This window comes from Cuculus canorus, chromosome 21 (genome assembly GCF_017976375.1).
Source record: "Cuculus canorus isolate bCucCan1 chromosome 21, bCucCan1.pri, whole genome shotgun sequence".
NCBI classification, from domain to species: Eukaryota; Metazoa; Chordata; class Aves; order Cuculiformes; family Cuculidae; genus Cuculus; species Cuculus canorus.
The window spans coordinates 241336-257788 of record NC_071421.1 but is presented as its reverse complement, the minus strand read 5'-3'; the positions used below and the strand labels follow the sequence as shown (position 1 = coordinate 257788).

At 43.9% G+C, this 16453-nt stretch overlaps 1 protein-coding gene across 4 annotated transcripts in view; it reads right to left on the bottom strand.

Moving 5' to 3' along the window:
• Positions 1–16453, bottom strand: part of RERE (arginine-glutamic acid dipeptide repeats) — a 232565-nt gene that overhangs the window by 171128 nt on the left and 44984 nt on the right. Inside the window, exon 1 of one of the 4 annotated variants that reach the window (XM_054085459.1) lies at positions 6768–6988. The exons of the other annotated variants lie outside the window; for them this stretch is intronic. The gene's annotated coding sequence lies outside the window, so the exon portion shown is untranslated. Of the gene's footprint in view, positions 1–6767; positions 6989–16453 lie in introns of those variants that run through there. 4 annotated transcript variants of the gene reach the window in all.

Genomic DNA, 16453 nt, shown 5'->3' with positions numbered 1-16453 from the left:
GGCTTTGAATATGCAAATTATAAGATCCACACAAAAGAGGACAATGCAATTGCTTTTAAAGACAGGCAGTCATAATGTTGAAACAGACTGCAACCAATTTTCATACACTATTCATAATTACTTTATTACACTGTGAAAGGGTAATCAGTCTCCAAATGATCTAATAACCTTGGGCTGCTCTTAACTCTTTTATACGGGTCTCAACTACAAGCACGGGCCAGGTCTCCACCTTTATGCCAATTACAAATAGCCTAATTTAAACACACCAGTCAGATGTCTTCTTCCTCACATACCCTCCTACACACCAGCACACAGGATGACCTAAGAGCATGCAAAATTAATAAGCAGGAATTGCTGTATAAAAAGAGAAATCCATCCCCAGCTCTGCTCTCAAAGAAATAGCTTTATTATCAGGACAGAGGAATCTGATTTTTGTCTCCTTTGTTGTATTTTAATAGGAAATGGAGCAAACAGATTATGTTTTGACTGCTTGGAAGAATAAATTCTACAGGGATCCATCACTATGTCAAACTTCTTTAAAAAGTCTCCAACCTTAAGTACTCAAATTGTATTGACTCATATTATGGCTCAGTCATTTCCATATTGTATTGCAATTTAACTACCTGCTGAGGCCACTTCTAGCCATCAACCACTAACTAAACCCAAAGAAACTTCACAACATGAAAAAGTACAAATTAAGTTCCCAGGTCCAACCTCAGCTTGGGTTGAAACACCTCCTGCTCTCTGCTGGGTCTCTATGGTTTTCCAAGCAATACATCGGGTGAGAAGCCGTTGGCAGAACAAAAGGGCTATGAACTGGCAAAGCAAGTAACCTGTCAGTCCTGGTTCGGGTCAGTATGTTGATTTTGTGGACAGATTGGATTAACAGGCTGAAACTTCCTCAGCAGAGAACCTAAAGTGATGTTGGGCTTGGGATTTAGAACTTTTACTGTGATCATTTTACTAGCGTGATGAACAAGAACAGCAATTAAAGAATGAAGGATTAAAACGCCCAGTGTAAATCTAAACTCCCTGCATTGCCTCCAATCAAAACAGAGACCCTGATCTTCTAAAAGAAGATTACTATGCAAAACCTGACAATAATGTTCAAACTACTAAATGCTTTTAGTTGTAAATATCTAAACAGAATAAAAACCTATCAGACTCCAGATGCTGCTGAAATACTGATTGTCTATTAGCAAAAATTCAGCTTTATCTGAAAAACAAGTCATTTTGATATCTACAAATGCACAATGAAAAAAAATTGTTAAAGACAAAACATTTCCTTATTGCTAGTTTTAAGAAAATACAAATTAGCACCTAAACCAAAGTTTATTACATGTACTAAATTGGTGTCACAGAAGCAGCGATGTATCTATACCAAAGCTGGTTGGCTTCAATAAACATTTACCTATTCCTAAGCTCTTCAAAGTCAGTTCAGTAAAAAAGAAAGAGGCAGAAAAAACGTGCAAGTATCTAACTTTCAGGAAGCAATATTAATGCATTCTAGATTCGTTATTTCACACTGTATCAGCATCTTGCATGAAAATGATATCCCTTTTCAGAAGCCTAATCAAAGCAAGCTCACTTTCAAAATCTGTCGTTCCTTCACAAGAGCAGGTGTACAGCTACGTTGCTAAATGATAAATTTACAGTCATCATTGCTTCTGTGCCTTTGCTAACATGAGAGAAAACCTGAATTCCAAACCCATCATTACATCCAAAAAAACCCCTGTGGGGTTATAAGAAAAATCTATGTATCACAATCAAATACTGTTTATTCCAGTAGTAAAATGTTCATCCAACCACCAAGACCTTTTCTTGGCAAAACTTCACAAAAAAGGTTTCCTAGAGCAGGCCAGCTTGTTTTAATCATTTACATTCTTCAACACTATTTGTTCTCACTTTGTATCCAAAGGTCAGAACACAAACCACTACCCCAGGCAAACTCTGGAATAAATATTATTTTTGCCCATTCTTCTGGAAAGAATTTCACCTCTGTCAAGAAAGTTGAAGTAAAAAAACAGATTTCCCTCTGATCTTTTCAAAGACGCTTCGTGATGTTTTTCATGAAGCATGTAGGAAGTTTTCCAGGGGCCCTATCCTTTATTGCTTCATTCACAGTGTTACATCTCTACAGGCTTTTGTTTTCTTTCATAATAGAGACATTTGTTCTGTGAGAAATACACACCAACATGAGCAAGAGTTCATCAAGGAGCAAGGCTACACGAGGTCCAGCTGATGTGGCATTGTGAGCTATGCCAATCACCATCCCAGTTTTCCTAGCACAGCCCTTCTTCCCTAAAATGCCCCTTCTACAATCATCTCATTTTACACATATTAGAAAATATTTGAGCGTGAATCTACATGTTACTGAGCAATAAATCACTCCAGACAAAGGCCTGCCTATCTCAGTTGAGAATCTCCATTGTACTGAACTCTTATACCAGCACTATGTGTGGCTCAGGGATGCCTGAGATCTGGAGACTGGCAGAACCTCCCTCCCCTCACACACCAAAAGCACTTTTGCTGCCTCTTGGACAGACCTATTTCTGAATCGATGCTCGGTGTTCTGCAAAAAAGACTGGAAAACCTTGTTTAAAGATTCATGCAGCTGATTATCAATGTTAGACATTCACATCAGCATATCAGGTGCTTTCTAGCCTAAGACTCCATTTCTCTTATTTACCCTTAAAATGCAAAATACAGCTACTAAGTGTTCTTATAAGTCATTTACTGAGCTCCATCTTATATTTTAAATACACAAGGTTCAAAAGAAAAGAATATATTTGAAGCAAGAAGCAGGCATCTCAGCAGAGACATCACAGCTCACTGAAATTAATAACACCAACACACAAGGCTGGTGAGTAACCCAACCACATCAGTGAGTGACCGTTCCAGTGAAGCAGCCAAAGCCACCCTGGCTTTGAGACTTTGGAGTCCTTACAAAGCTGACAGTGCTGAGCATTTCCATCGACAAACACAGGCTATACGGAATTTCTGCTTCCTAATGCCTAGAAAAACTGTTCTACACAGTTTTCTGAATCGCTTGGCTACAGAAAAGTCCCCTAAAACGACTGCATCCCTAAAGCAGAATTAGGATTTGTTTAACTAAACATGTCTGCTTGACACCAGCATCAACTCATGGTTTAGACAGTCCTTCTTCAAGGACCAGGGTAAGAAGAGCCACCAGACGGAAAGGCCAACAGCCAGAGACTGGAACAACTCCAGTCACCACCTTCTAATCCATTCATCTGTCAGAGCCCAGGCTAATGCTGCACACAAACAGCCTTAACTTCAAAATCATTTGGCCAAAACAGCATTTCATGATAACGTCAACACATATTTCTACGCTCTGCCTTTGCAATTGGTTTTTTTTTTTTTTTTTTACCAGTATGCAGACCTCAAGTGAACTACCCTGTTATCGGTATGGATCAACAAAACTACAGAAATACTGATTTTCAGTCTTCTACACCTAATCCAGCATACACAGTATCAGCACAATCTTTGTATCACTTGAAAACATCCCAGAAGGAGGAAAAGAGTAACATAGGCACACTGAGCATTCAGGGCCAGCTCTATGAAGCTGCACAGCCATTAGAGAACACAACACATCTCTGCAAAAGACCATCTTTTCCTAAAAATCTGCAGGACCCCATTGCCAAGATGAAGCAGAAATTATTGGAAGGATAGCTTCTTCTCTCTATAAACATCAACCATATAATATGCTACCACAGAGTTAACGTAGTCTCTCAATATGGGATTTTCAGACTATGAGCTGGATATCAAGCAGTTCTTGCAGTTGATGCTGAAGTAACTCTGCTGAGTTTGGAGAGATCTGTGTATTTTTCACTTGCTGAAATTCAGTCTGTTAAATGAATATTTCAGCAGTATGAAGATGACCTTAGGCGCCAAACAGCAGTGGTGTTGCTGCGACACTCGAAAAGCAGTTTGGTTTTTTTCCAGATAGAGAGCTTTCAGGGCTTTCCCTACACACAGGTCAATCACTACAGCAGGAACTCATTCACAGTGCACCAGGGAAAAAAGAAAAGGAAAACATATACCACTGATCCTGTGAAATCAGGAAGGGAGGGATTCCTTCTGATTACTCTTAAGCAAAACAATAAGCAGCATAACCCCCTCCCCCCCCAAAAAAAACCCAAGGAGGGTTAGGATTAGTTTAATAATAAATAGCTTATTTTCTTTTGCCCACATAGAAAGCAAAACAAAGCGCTATCATAGATGAGTTATAAACCACTCATATCAGGAAACAAAAGCCCCATCTTGTCATCTCTACATAAATAAAAGCAAAAAAGGGGCTGAGATACACACCAAGAGATTCTCCACATCCTGTACTAATATTGCAAAGGCAGTTGATGCATTCTGACAGAACAGCTGTACATATCATTATGTTAATTAAAATTAAAGTCTCATCCACTTAGCATACAAGCAATCCACTGAACCTCAGTGACAAAAGGACGGAACCATTTCCTCGAAGTGGCATAATCACACACTACTTGAACAAGCTGTCTACTTACACTGAAGGCCACAGTGTAAAGGAAATAGAAAAGTATTTAGGAAACAGCCCTCACTATTTAAAGGAAAACAAAGCCCTATCAACATAAAACACACACAAAGGAAGTGGTAGGATGGATTACGTCAGCCCTTGCCTCAATTCATAAATCCTAACCGCAAAACAAGACACATTCTTAACCGCCTTTCTCTGGAAACATACTTAAAGTGAACACATGCAGTTTGCGTCTGAACACACTCTATTGAACTCCCCTCACTGGTGCATCCCTCTCCAAGAGCCTGGAGGAGGGATGGATAGTGTAATCCAGACAATTCCATCAGGCAACGTGATCAAATAACATTTGGAGAACCGCCTGCCAAGAACCCAGCCTGCCAGAGCACAATAAGCACTCGAGTGCTCTGGCCTCCAACCCACCTTTCACTGCTCCCAGAGATCTTTATAAAATAGTTTAAACACTACTAAATTACAGGGTTGGAAAAACAAATAAAAGCTTTTCACTGCGGCTCCCACACAATTCTCCACTCACTGTAAGCATCCAAAACGTCTGCCTTGTGATAGTCACTAGGCATAAGGATTCAAAAATGTGATTGCCTGTAAGAACAAAAACTGACAGAAACAGAGGGCTGGCTGCACGTCTGGAACTAATTGCCTTAAGATTAACGGCTTCACATTGGAATAGTGTGCGGCTGCAGGGTTTTACATCCAGTTTACTTTAAATTGAGTTCCCAGAAGAAACATATTGGTGAAGCACCTGAACCCACACATCACAGAATTACAGAAACAGAGAATGGTTTGAGTTGGAAAGGATAATGAAGGTCATCCAGTCCAATCCCCCTGCAGTGAGCAGAGACACCTTCAACCAGATCAGGTTGCTCAGAGCCCCATTCAACCTGACTTTGAAAGTTTCCAGAGATGAGGCATCCACCATCTGGCTGGGCAACCTGTGCCGGTGTTTCACCACCCTCAGCGTGAAAAATTTCTTCCTACTATCTAGCCTAAACCTCTCTTCTTTTAGTTTAAAACCATTACCCCTTGTCCTACGGCTACAGGCCCTGCTAAAAACTTTTTCCCCATCTTTCTTCACTGGATTTATACTCTGAACTTTTCTCTACTTTATGCCTAATGTTAAATTAAAAATCAATAAGCAAAGCCTCTCTGTAGCTGCCAACTCCCTCCACACACAACCCCAGCAGCCCCACATGGCACACAGCACCCCATGCTCAGCAAAGCCACGTAGAATCATAGAAACAAAGAATCACAGATTCATTAAGTTCAAAAAGACCTTTGAGATCGTCAAGTCCAACCGTACTTGTTGCCTACTAAATCACCCCTGAGCACCTCTACTCCAGAGAAGCTTAAATCCCAAGGCAAAACAAAGCAAAGCCAGTCTCTTCCTTGGAACACCGAGTGGCCGGGCAAGCCTGGCTATCTTACCACATGATTCAATTAAACACTGCTAAAACAACAGTTACACCACACACCGCACGATGATCAGTACTTCAAAGGCATTCCATTTTATCACACAATCAGGAATGGTTTAGGCTGGAAGGGCCCTTAAAGCCCATCCAGTTCCACTCCCTGCCACGGGCAGAGACACCTCCCATTGGATCAGGGGGCTCCAAACCCCATCCAGGGCATCCCACAACAGTTTGGATTGGAAGGGACCTCAAAGCCCATCCAGTCCCACCCCCTGCCATGGGCAGGGACACCTCCCACTGGATCAGGCTGCCCAAAGCCCTATCCAACCTGGCCTTGAAGACCTCCAGGGATGGGGCAGCCACCACTGCTCTGGGCAACCTGGGCCACCCACACAGGAAAACATTTTTTCCTAAGATCTCATCTCCACCTCCCCTCTTTCAGGTTAAAACCATCCCCTCATCCCATCCCTGTCCTTCCTGATCAAAACCCCCTCCCCAGCTTTCCTGGAGCCCCTTTCTGTACTGGAAGCTGCTCCCGGGTCCCAACGGAGCCCTTTTCCATACTGGAAGCTGCTCCAAGGTCTCCCTACACCCTTTCTCTTCCCCAAACTGAGCAAGTCCAGCTCTCCCAGCCCGAGCAGAGACCAAGCACCCCGTGTCAGGACAAGACAAACGCAACCCTCCTCCCCTTATCTCACGCGCTCACAAACCCAGTACGAAGCACACCTCGGGCTGAGCCTTCTGCCCTGCGAGAAAACCTCCCTATGGAAAGAACCCCCCCGCAGCGCCCTGAGCTCCCCAAGGCGCCTCCTCACCTCCCAAGCAGCGCCTGCTTCGTCCTCGAGAGCCTCGAGGGGGAACAGGAGCTACCCCGAGCTCCTTCTCCATCCGCGGGCGTTGACTAAACGCAACTTTAGGAGCGGCCACCACCGATTTCCAGGGGGAATCCCAGGCGGGCATCCGCTGCGGGACTCGCGCGCTCGGTACGGGCGGCGAGGAGGCGAACAAAAGGAGGCGCCGCGGCCGGAGCGAGCGGGGACGCCGGGACACCCCCCAGCGGCACCGCGGGTCCCGCGCGGCGCGGAGAGCGCGGAAACACGGACTGGAGCCGGAGCCGAGCCACGAGGGTCCCGTACACGGCACCGGGCGCGAGAGAGGGAAAACATGGACTGGAGCCAGAGCCAAGCCAAGAGAGTCCCGCACACGGCACTGGGAGCGGAGAGAGGGAAAACACGGAGTGGAACCTGACCTGATCCACGCGCTCCCCCTGTCCCTCAGCAGCGCGGCCGCGGGTCCCACGCGGACACGGCGCGGGGGAAAACCCGGAGTGGAGTTTGTCCTGATCCACGCGCCCCGCACGGCAGGTCTCGGACGGCACCGGGAGCACGCGGTGTGAGGGAAAACCCGGCGCGGATCCCTTCCCCGGGATTGCCCCGCGCAGCGGTGTCGGATGGCCGGTCTCTAAAAGAGCGCGATCAGCGAAAAAAGCATCTGCAAAGCATCCCCTGAGAGCGACGGGGGTTTTGCATCCCGGGAATGGGGGAAATGCAGAGAACATGAGTGGAGGGGATCATCCACAGTCATTCCCGAGCTGGATAAGAAAGGCACGCCTGTCCCGTGTCCCACCAAGCCACACGGACGCTGTCGCAGGGTACACAATTAGCAAACCATTTTGTTTCAAATCCTTCTTACCCCCTCTTCCTCCCTTCCCCCCAGCAGAAACAGACCCATCTGCTCAACAAAACATCTTCCCTTTAATTGTATTTAATTGGCAATTTTTTTTTTAAATAATGAATATTTATCTCTTACCATGTGTCTTCATGCAAACCTGGAACTTGACGGAATGTCACCATTTCTTGAACACTGCCACCCTGACCTTTCAGCTGTGAGCTGAAACCGGCTGCATTTCAGAGCAAAGCTCTGCTATTTCCCTTGCAGAATAAAATGCAAACCAAGTCATCTATGTAATCCATTACCCGAGGGCAAGAGACATCTCCCTGCCAAGCAAATCCATTTCCTAGCCATGCCGTGGTATTTTACCTATGAAATAAAGGGAGTTCACCTTCCCAGAGCTGGTTTTACAATGCCAAGCTTAAAAATAAAAATTAAAAGAATAATAATCAAGGTTACCAACCCAGTTAATTACAGCAACACGCTCAAGTCTGCCAGCTTATTCCTTTCAGATGCTGTTAGTTATGAATTGTTTTATATTTTCCTCTCTATTTATCCATAGATATTTCATAGAATCATAGAATGGTTTGGGTTGGAAGCGACCTCAAAGCCCACCCAGTTCCAAGCCCCCTGCCATGGGCAGGGACACCTCCCACTGGATCAGGGGCTCCAAGCCCCATCCAACCTGGCCTGGAACCCCTCCAGGGATGGGGCAGCCCCCACTGCTCTGGGCAACCTGGGCCAGTGCCTCACCACTCTCATGGTGAAGAAATTCCTCCTTATGTCCAGTCTAAATCTGCCCCTCTCCAGTTCATAACCATTGCCCCCAGTCCTACCACTACAGGCCTTTGTAAACAGCCCCTCCCCAGCTTTCTTGTAGCCCTTTCAGGTACTGGGAGGTCACTATAAGGTCTCCCCAGAGCATTCTCTTCTCCCTTGTTTCATATCACAGCACATGAGTCCTTCAGGAGACAAAGGACCAACTTCAAAATTCATTCTCTAGTCCCTAGAAATAGCTACCAAAAAACACTAACACAGCTGAAGCAGCTGATTGATTCCAATGCCCTTGCCACACTGCCAGACTGCTGTGATCAATACAAATTGAAGACAGTAAGCAGCACAAGCTCCACTCCCGTGATGTTCATTGTACAACTGACCTGGAGCCAATCCCTTGAAAAAAAAAAACTGGTTCAAAACAAGCTTTGGAACTGAGTAGCTGTGAGATCACTCCAAACCTGCCCGAGCTGAAATTCAATCCTCAAATACAGTACAAAGCGACTGCATTGGCTTCATCCTCACTTCAATTCTCTAATCGAATGTGCCTGACACCTGGCAAATCATGGAAAGGAACTTACTGCTCAAGTATGTATTGAAATCACCACTTACTTCCAATAACTTCTAGAAGAGCTTCCCAGCACTAAGTTCATTCAGGCCAAGTTCCATTTATTTGAAAACCCACACCCCACCCCACCCACCCCCCCCACCCCCCCCCCCCCGCACACATCCCTCTCCCCCCCCCCCCCCCCTTCGCCGCTTTGATGGTATTTGTTCAAAATCACCTTATTCCTTTAGGACATGACACAGCCAGCTTGTTCCATGAATCCTAGAAGTCAGTATTGGGAAAATACACTCAAATTAAAAACAAAGTGTATGTGTAGAATTTTTTGTATCCCTCGAGGATTAGATTCGTCCAAACAGCACAGAGCACAGCATCCAGCAGTTCAAAAACAGCAAGATTGAAAGTGGTCTTCAATTTCAGACAGTGTCTTGCAAAGCCAAGGCAAACCAACCACAGAATCCAACAATGTGGTAGATGGCAGTGAAATCATCTCGAGTCCCATCTGGTTTTATACAGCATATTGGAGATCCATGAATGAACAGAGCAGCTACAGCATTGTAACTGACATCAGAAACAACTGAACTTTCACTAATTGGCTTTCCTATGAGACACAGAGTTCTGCCCCTGTTCCACAGACACAAATAAAAAACATGCACAGAGTACAGCCTCAAGCTCCGTTCTGCAATAGGGACTTTTTATCTTTTCTTTTGGAAATGGATTATAAAAGATGAAAACCTCTTCCTGGCCATCAAACAGACCTTTGCCAGTCACAGCATTATACACTGACAACAGCATTTCTTTAAGTGTCTCCTCTAAAAGCACGCATGTCAGAAAAGGGGGTAGGAGGCGAATTACACATACACCAAGCCCATAAAGACCACTCAAGCAAAAGGTATCTCTCTACAAGGGCCAAATATATCGCAGAGAATGAGATCCAGAGCAGAGATGCACTGCCTGACAGTACTAAGAGACCTCACACGATGTGTGGCTGCGCTTGGTCCAGCGTGCATTAGCAATCTGCTGTTACACAATGAAACAAAACTCGGTTCCACCACATAGAAAATCCAGCCTGTTTTTCCTGGCAGCCTCCATTTATCAAGGAAAAAAAAAAAAGACCCAGTCATGTCAAGTACCATTAACAGATAATGAACTGAGACAAGGGATGCAGTTACAGCACAGCACTCCACATGCCACAGGCCCCAGCACACAGCCAAGTGAGCTGATATTTATTATAAACACGATAATTAAATAGAACACCTACTTGAAAAAAAAATTAAGGTTGTGATAATAAACAACAGAAGCTGGAAATCTGAAAAAATAAGGCTTTGACTTGCTGTTGGCAACTCCTGCCACGGCTTAAAGGCGTGTACACACCCCGTTGCACCTTCCCTCCATACCAAGGACTGGAAAGCACTCGCTAACTCGTGGGTTTCCTTTCTCAGCCCTTCCTAGAATGCTGTAGCACTTTGTACACCGCACCTAAGCACTTGAGCTTATGAAAGATTGAGCACTGAGAAGTGACAGACAGCAGAGCTTCAAAGGGCTGCAAAATGTGCCGCTTTCTAGACATACTACTCATAACAAATACGAATAATTCATAACTCACACAAGAGCCCTACCGTGTTTGAGGAATATTAAATACAGGCATACAAATTTGAGGAATACTAAATAGAAATATATTCCCTCCAAGCCACAAGGTCATACACTCACAGAATGGCTTGGGTTGGAAGAGACCTTAAAAGCCCACCCAGTTCCAGCCGCCTGCCACAGCAGATCTATTGATCAGCAGCGTTCTCCACTCCTTCTGACAAAATTAGGCAGAGAATACACTTAAACACCTCATCCACTAGAAAAACTACTTCGAAGGAGCAATTTCAGGTCTACCAGATATGTATACACTTGAAACACAAACAAACTGTAAACAGGCTTAATGAGGTTATACAGATTAAACAGGTAAATTAACTTCTTTTTTAAGAGACATCCAAGACAAAGCTGTCTCACACACTCTGAAGTCATGCAGGTAACCCATCCAGTTAACTTCTGTTAAAACGTTCAGGCTTGCACAAAACGTACAAAAAGAAGCCTTCAACTTATTTCTAACACCACACGGAGATATGACCATGACAAGTGTTTTCTAAAATATAACACTGCTTCCCAGCTTAGGCAAGCAACAAGTCCAACATATTAAACCCCCGCTAAGCTGAACCTATTTCTAAAAGGGGACTTAACGCTGTTTTCAGAGCTTCACGTAAACCAAGCTCTCCCTTTGGATTTGGCATTGGGTAGGGGGAAGAGGAAGGGAGTAGGTTCACAGAGAACAAGCTAACAGCTTAATATTGCCACAACACTTTTTTCTGGTGTGTCAGTTAATTCCAGTCCTCATCACAAGTTACCCTTTCACTGTCAGTGCATATATTCCCAGCCAAAACAACAGTGATAAACAAAAAGCCTGAAGTAGAGGCAGTTTGAGCTGAAAAGGAGATAGAAAATTCCTGAGGCCAATGGTCAACTGCAGACTCTTCAGCAGAGGAGAGGAAAAGCAGGCTGGGCTAGCAGCATGAAAGGTCACCTCTGAACTGCTCAGAACAGGAGCACTATTTGCTACCTGCTTCTGTTTGTTCTCAATTCCACATCAAAGCATCCAGGCTCTATCTATTCCAAACACGAAACCTTTGGTCAGGTTAGAGGTGACCTTTTCTTCCTCTGCAAATCATGCCCTGTTCTATTACTATAAACACAGCTGAGAATTAATGATCCTCAGCTCCTGACAAGACCGTTACCACTGTCTACACACAAATTTCTTCAAACCTGCTTGAAGCAGGAAAAGTCTTGTCCACACTCGTGGATCTGTAAGCACATGGGAATACACAACAGGAAACACACACTGAGTTTTAAGCAGCCTCTTGCCACAGCCCTGATGGAGCTACAGCTCACTCCATGGTTATATGAGGGTGCTTTTCCACACTATTAAAATGTAATCTCGAAGAGGAAATTCAGTGAAATGTTATTATTGCTTCAACATAATCAAAAGGCCATTTCATTCAGTAATCCAAGCCTGCCTAAGGAGACTGTAAATGCTGTACACAGTTAAACACAGTCTTGTCCACTTCCAACCCACCACGCCTGCATGTACGGTAGGCAGCAGCTCTTAAAAGGCAGCACACAAAGAGTTATTTTAATATAGTGTACAACTGCTAAAATTTGGATCAACCATTTCCTTACCCCTCTCAAATCCCCAAATGGTACCTGTACCATTTGCAGACCATGAACCTTCAGAAGTTTGACTTTTTTCATTGGCTTAGATTTTGCCTGGTTGGTTTTGGTAGGTTTGGTTGTTCATCTTTGTTTGGGGTGAGGGTTTTTTCCCCCCCAAGCCTCTAGAAACGAAGCATCTAACCTAGAACCTGCTAAACCAAACTACTAACACTATTGCGTATTTTATGGTTCAAGAACTAAACCTCCTTTTCTGTACTTACACGGTGTTCAGGTTCATATTTCAGAAGACCTCCAGTCACACTGCAAGTCCGACGATTAAAATCTTACACCACACCGATGTTCCGGGAAAGGAGGACCCTACCAAGTACAGAAAAGCCTGAGGAACTCCAACTTCATTTTAACCGCCCTTGAGCCCCAGAGCCCCAGGCACCACCCTTGTTCTAACTGTCACCATCAACTGTCACCAACTCCTTTACATCTCAGTAAGTTAACACCTTCGGGCCAACTCTACCCAACAAGAGGCACAAGTCTCAAGAGCAATTCACAAAAGCAAATAAAAATCCTCCAAAGGAAAAAAAAGCTAAACAAATGCCAATCCCCACACTCTGGTAGTGCTCACTCTGTTAATACAGCTGCTTGTTACTAGGTAAAACCGTAAGTTCCCTCAGATTCCACCTCAGACCATACAGAACCCGTGACACAGCCAAAAAGTTATTGGTCCAGGCAATGCATCACTCAGCTAAAGACGGGGATAGAGACTTCAAGGACATTAAGTCTCGCACTCTATTCCACATGACTTTGGAAGAAGTCTAGTTATTTTTATGCGGCATCTTGAATGCAGGCAGCATTTCTGTCACAGCAGGGAAGAAAAAACAAGACTCGCTCCCTCAGGGAGCTGTGAAGGCTAAGACAATCCACATGCTAACATGTGCAACCTCTGGATTTTACAAAGGAAGGGCTGGCTTAGCATGAGTCGAGGGGAAAAACAAACCCAAAAGAACAAAAACCCACTGAAACCGAAGAGATACAGCCAAGCCTACTAGGAGCTCGATCTCCAGTTCCCACACAATTAAGTGAGCATTCACAGTAGAGTCAAACTATCCCCTTCTCACTGTTCTTCCCCCTCCAAACACTCAAGACTCAATTCCACCAGCTACATAACGCCCAGAAATTGGTCTGCAGCGTGCCTAACACAAAGCCTAAGGAAAAACCAACAAAAGGTAGGGAAGGGGCCACACCATTTTCCACTTACAGCTAAAACTTAATAACTTTCATACAACGACCATGCTCTAAGGTACCTCAAAAAAGACAACATTCCACCAGACCAACAGGATGCTTTCTTTGGGAAGGGAAAAGTGGGGAAAAAGAAAACAAACAAGGTGGACAACTTGAGGAATGCAGCAACTCAGCAAGATGTTTAAAATAAAAGCTTTTTTAATGTGCTTAAGTATGAAGCATAATCAACTCAGCTGGGAGATTGTGACCAAGCTACCGCGGAACAAGAAGGGAGATGTGGAACGTGAAACTCAGCTACAGCTTTCCTCTCCCAAAAGCTAAACAAACCAAGTGAGACATTCAAGCAAAAACAGTCTGCTAATCACAAAAATAACTATTTTTTTCCAATCTCTCCCCTGGTTTGTTTCCTCTTCTCTGTAGGGACCAGTACTCGAATTCAAAAGCTTTTTTGTAGAAAATCCCTACCCTGGGAAGCTCCAAATTACAGAATAATACATTGTAAGCCAAAAGTATTAAACCCAAATCCAGTTGTGTCTGCCAGATTTTGTGGTACTTATGGCAAGACACCACCCGGTTCAGCAGGTTCTTGAATTTAACTACAAAGTGACACACAAGATTTATTTTAGAAGGTTTAGTGTTAAACAAAGCAAGAAAAACAATTCAAATATTTGTCAAGAAAATGTTCATATTTAAAAGCAATATTTTCAAACCTGAAAAAATAATAAACAGATTAAACAAACAAAAATAAATAACAAGAAGTTATTGTTCACAGTTAAGTATTAAAAAGCTAACAAAATAAACTTTTAAGTAGTGAGATGTACAGGGGGAAAGGGGGAGGTAGCAAAGCCAAAAGGAGGGAAGGAAAAAGCAAGCAAATGCATCTTTTTCAACTCCATCAAAGCAGCTGTAAAACAATGGAAGTCTGCCTGCTCCTCCCTCCAGTTTCAACTAAAAGTGACTTTGGGAACGGAAAATTTAGTACCTTTATGAACAGCCTGTGGTGTGTTTAAATTGTTATAATATAAAGCATGCTCATACTCACAAGCTAAAGGAAATAACTGCCAAATGCTTCCTTTACAGTCTTCCTTCCAGAAGAAGATAGATTCTTTACCAAGAGATTTTTCTCAAGACACCAAGTACAGCAGAAGTTAAACTAACAGTTATGTAAAATTTGCAGTGGATTTATGGCGTTTTATTGAAATCACAGTGGAGATGTAACTACAGCTCACAGGTTTTTAGTGTTGTAATCACTTGCACATTCAAAGGCTTTAGAAAATTCAATAGACTTTTTTTTTAAGTGACAATAACCACAGGATGTGACCATACCTATAATAATCTTTCCCTCCAGACAGGGAGATAAGCCCTAAAAACAGGAAGTGTCTACTATAATCTTAAAAAAAAAAATGTTAATAGTCTGAAACCACAGGACTCTGTTACACGGGGAAGAAACCCTCCAACTCCCAAAACCATGGGAGAAGGTACCTGAGGTATGACTTCAATACAGGCATTGCTCCATCACAGCCCTCCAGAACCTCTCAAAACATGGAATAATATAGAATCATAGAATAGTTATGGTTGGAAGGAACCTCACAGATCATCTAGTTCCAATCCCCTTGCCATGGGCAGGGACATCCCACTAAATCAGGCTGCTCAAGGCCCCATCCAACCTGGCCTTAAACACCTCCAGGGATGGCGCAGCCACCACTGCTCTGGGCAACCTGTTCCAGTGTCTCACCACTCTCATAGCGAAGAAATTCTTCCTAATGCCTAGTCTAAATCTGACCGCCTCCAGTTTATACCCGTTCCCCCATGTCCTATCCCCACAAGCCTTTATGAATAGCCCCTCTCCAGCTTTCCTGCAGGCCCCTTCAGGTACTGGAAGGTCACTATAAGATCTCTTCTGAGCCTTCTCTTCTAGAATCATATAACAGTTCAGGTTGGAAGGGAAGTCAAAGGCCATCCAGTTCCAACCCCCTGCCATGGGCAGGGACATCTCCCACTGGATCAGGCTGCCCAAGTCCCATCCAACGTGGCCTCGAACACCTCCAGGGATAGGGTAGCCACAACTTCTCTGGGCAACCTGGGCCAGGGCCTCACCACCCTCATAGTGAAGAAATTCCTCCTTATGTCTAGTCTAAATCTGCCCCTCTCCAGTTTATACCCATTGCCCCTCGTCCTATCACCACAAGCCCTTGTGAACAGTCCCTCCCCAGCTTTCTTGTAGCTTCTTCAGGTACTGGAAGGTCACTATAAGATCTCCTCGGAGCCTTCTCTTGTCCAGGCTGAACAACCCCACCTCTCTCAGCCTGTCCTTGTACGGTAGGTGCTCCAGCCCTCAGATCATCATATGAAGGTTCTTAGTTTATTCCTTCAGAACACCTAAAAACAAGAAATATGGAGGTTCTTTGATTATTCCTCTTCTCCAGTTTCCTCCCTAAGAGTAAGCAAGTAAGACAGCTTCCATCTCATAGGAAGAATTAGTGTTTTAATGTCAAAACCTGATCCCTTCGCACGCGAATCCAGTTCTGAAGAGCCTTAAAAAACAAATACCAAGGGAAGAACTGCAACCTAGTGTTAGACATGTGTGTGTCCTGGCCATGCTACAGCCTTTAGAAACCAGCTTTTATCCTTCAGAAAAAGGTCTCTTTACACCTCAGAAGACTCGAGGAAGAGATAAATTCCAAACTGTATCTCCCTGAGTGCAACACAACCTCCCTTAAATCACACAAATTATGTATACATTTTGCTAGACTCGCTTTATTTTGATTTGTTCATCTAACAGATGGGGATTTTCTGATGTAGGAATCTGTTTCACACAGCGGTCTTCAACCACCTACAAAGAAGCTTGAAGTGAACTAAGAGGAAGCAGCAGATTTTTGATAGCCAATATCAACCAATTAACAGTCAAAAAGGCCTTTGAAAATTCATCTCGCAGTATTTCCCTCACTGCAGATGAAGAGGCGGCATCAGTTAAGCATGATTTACATCAGATTATTGAACACTCAAAAAAGAAAATGGATCCTGCTGTGTATTTTAACA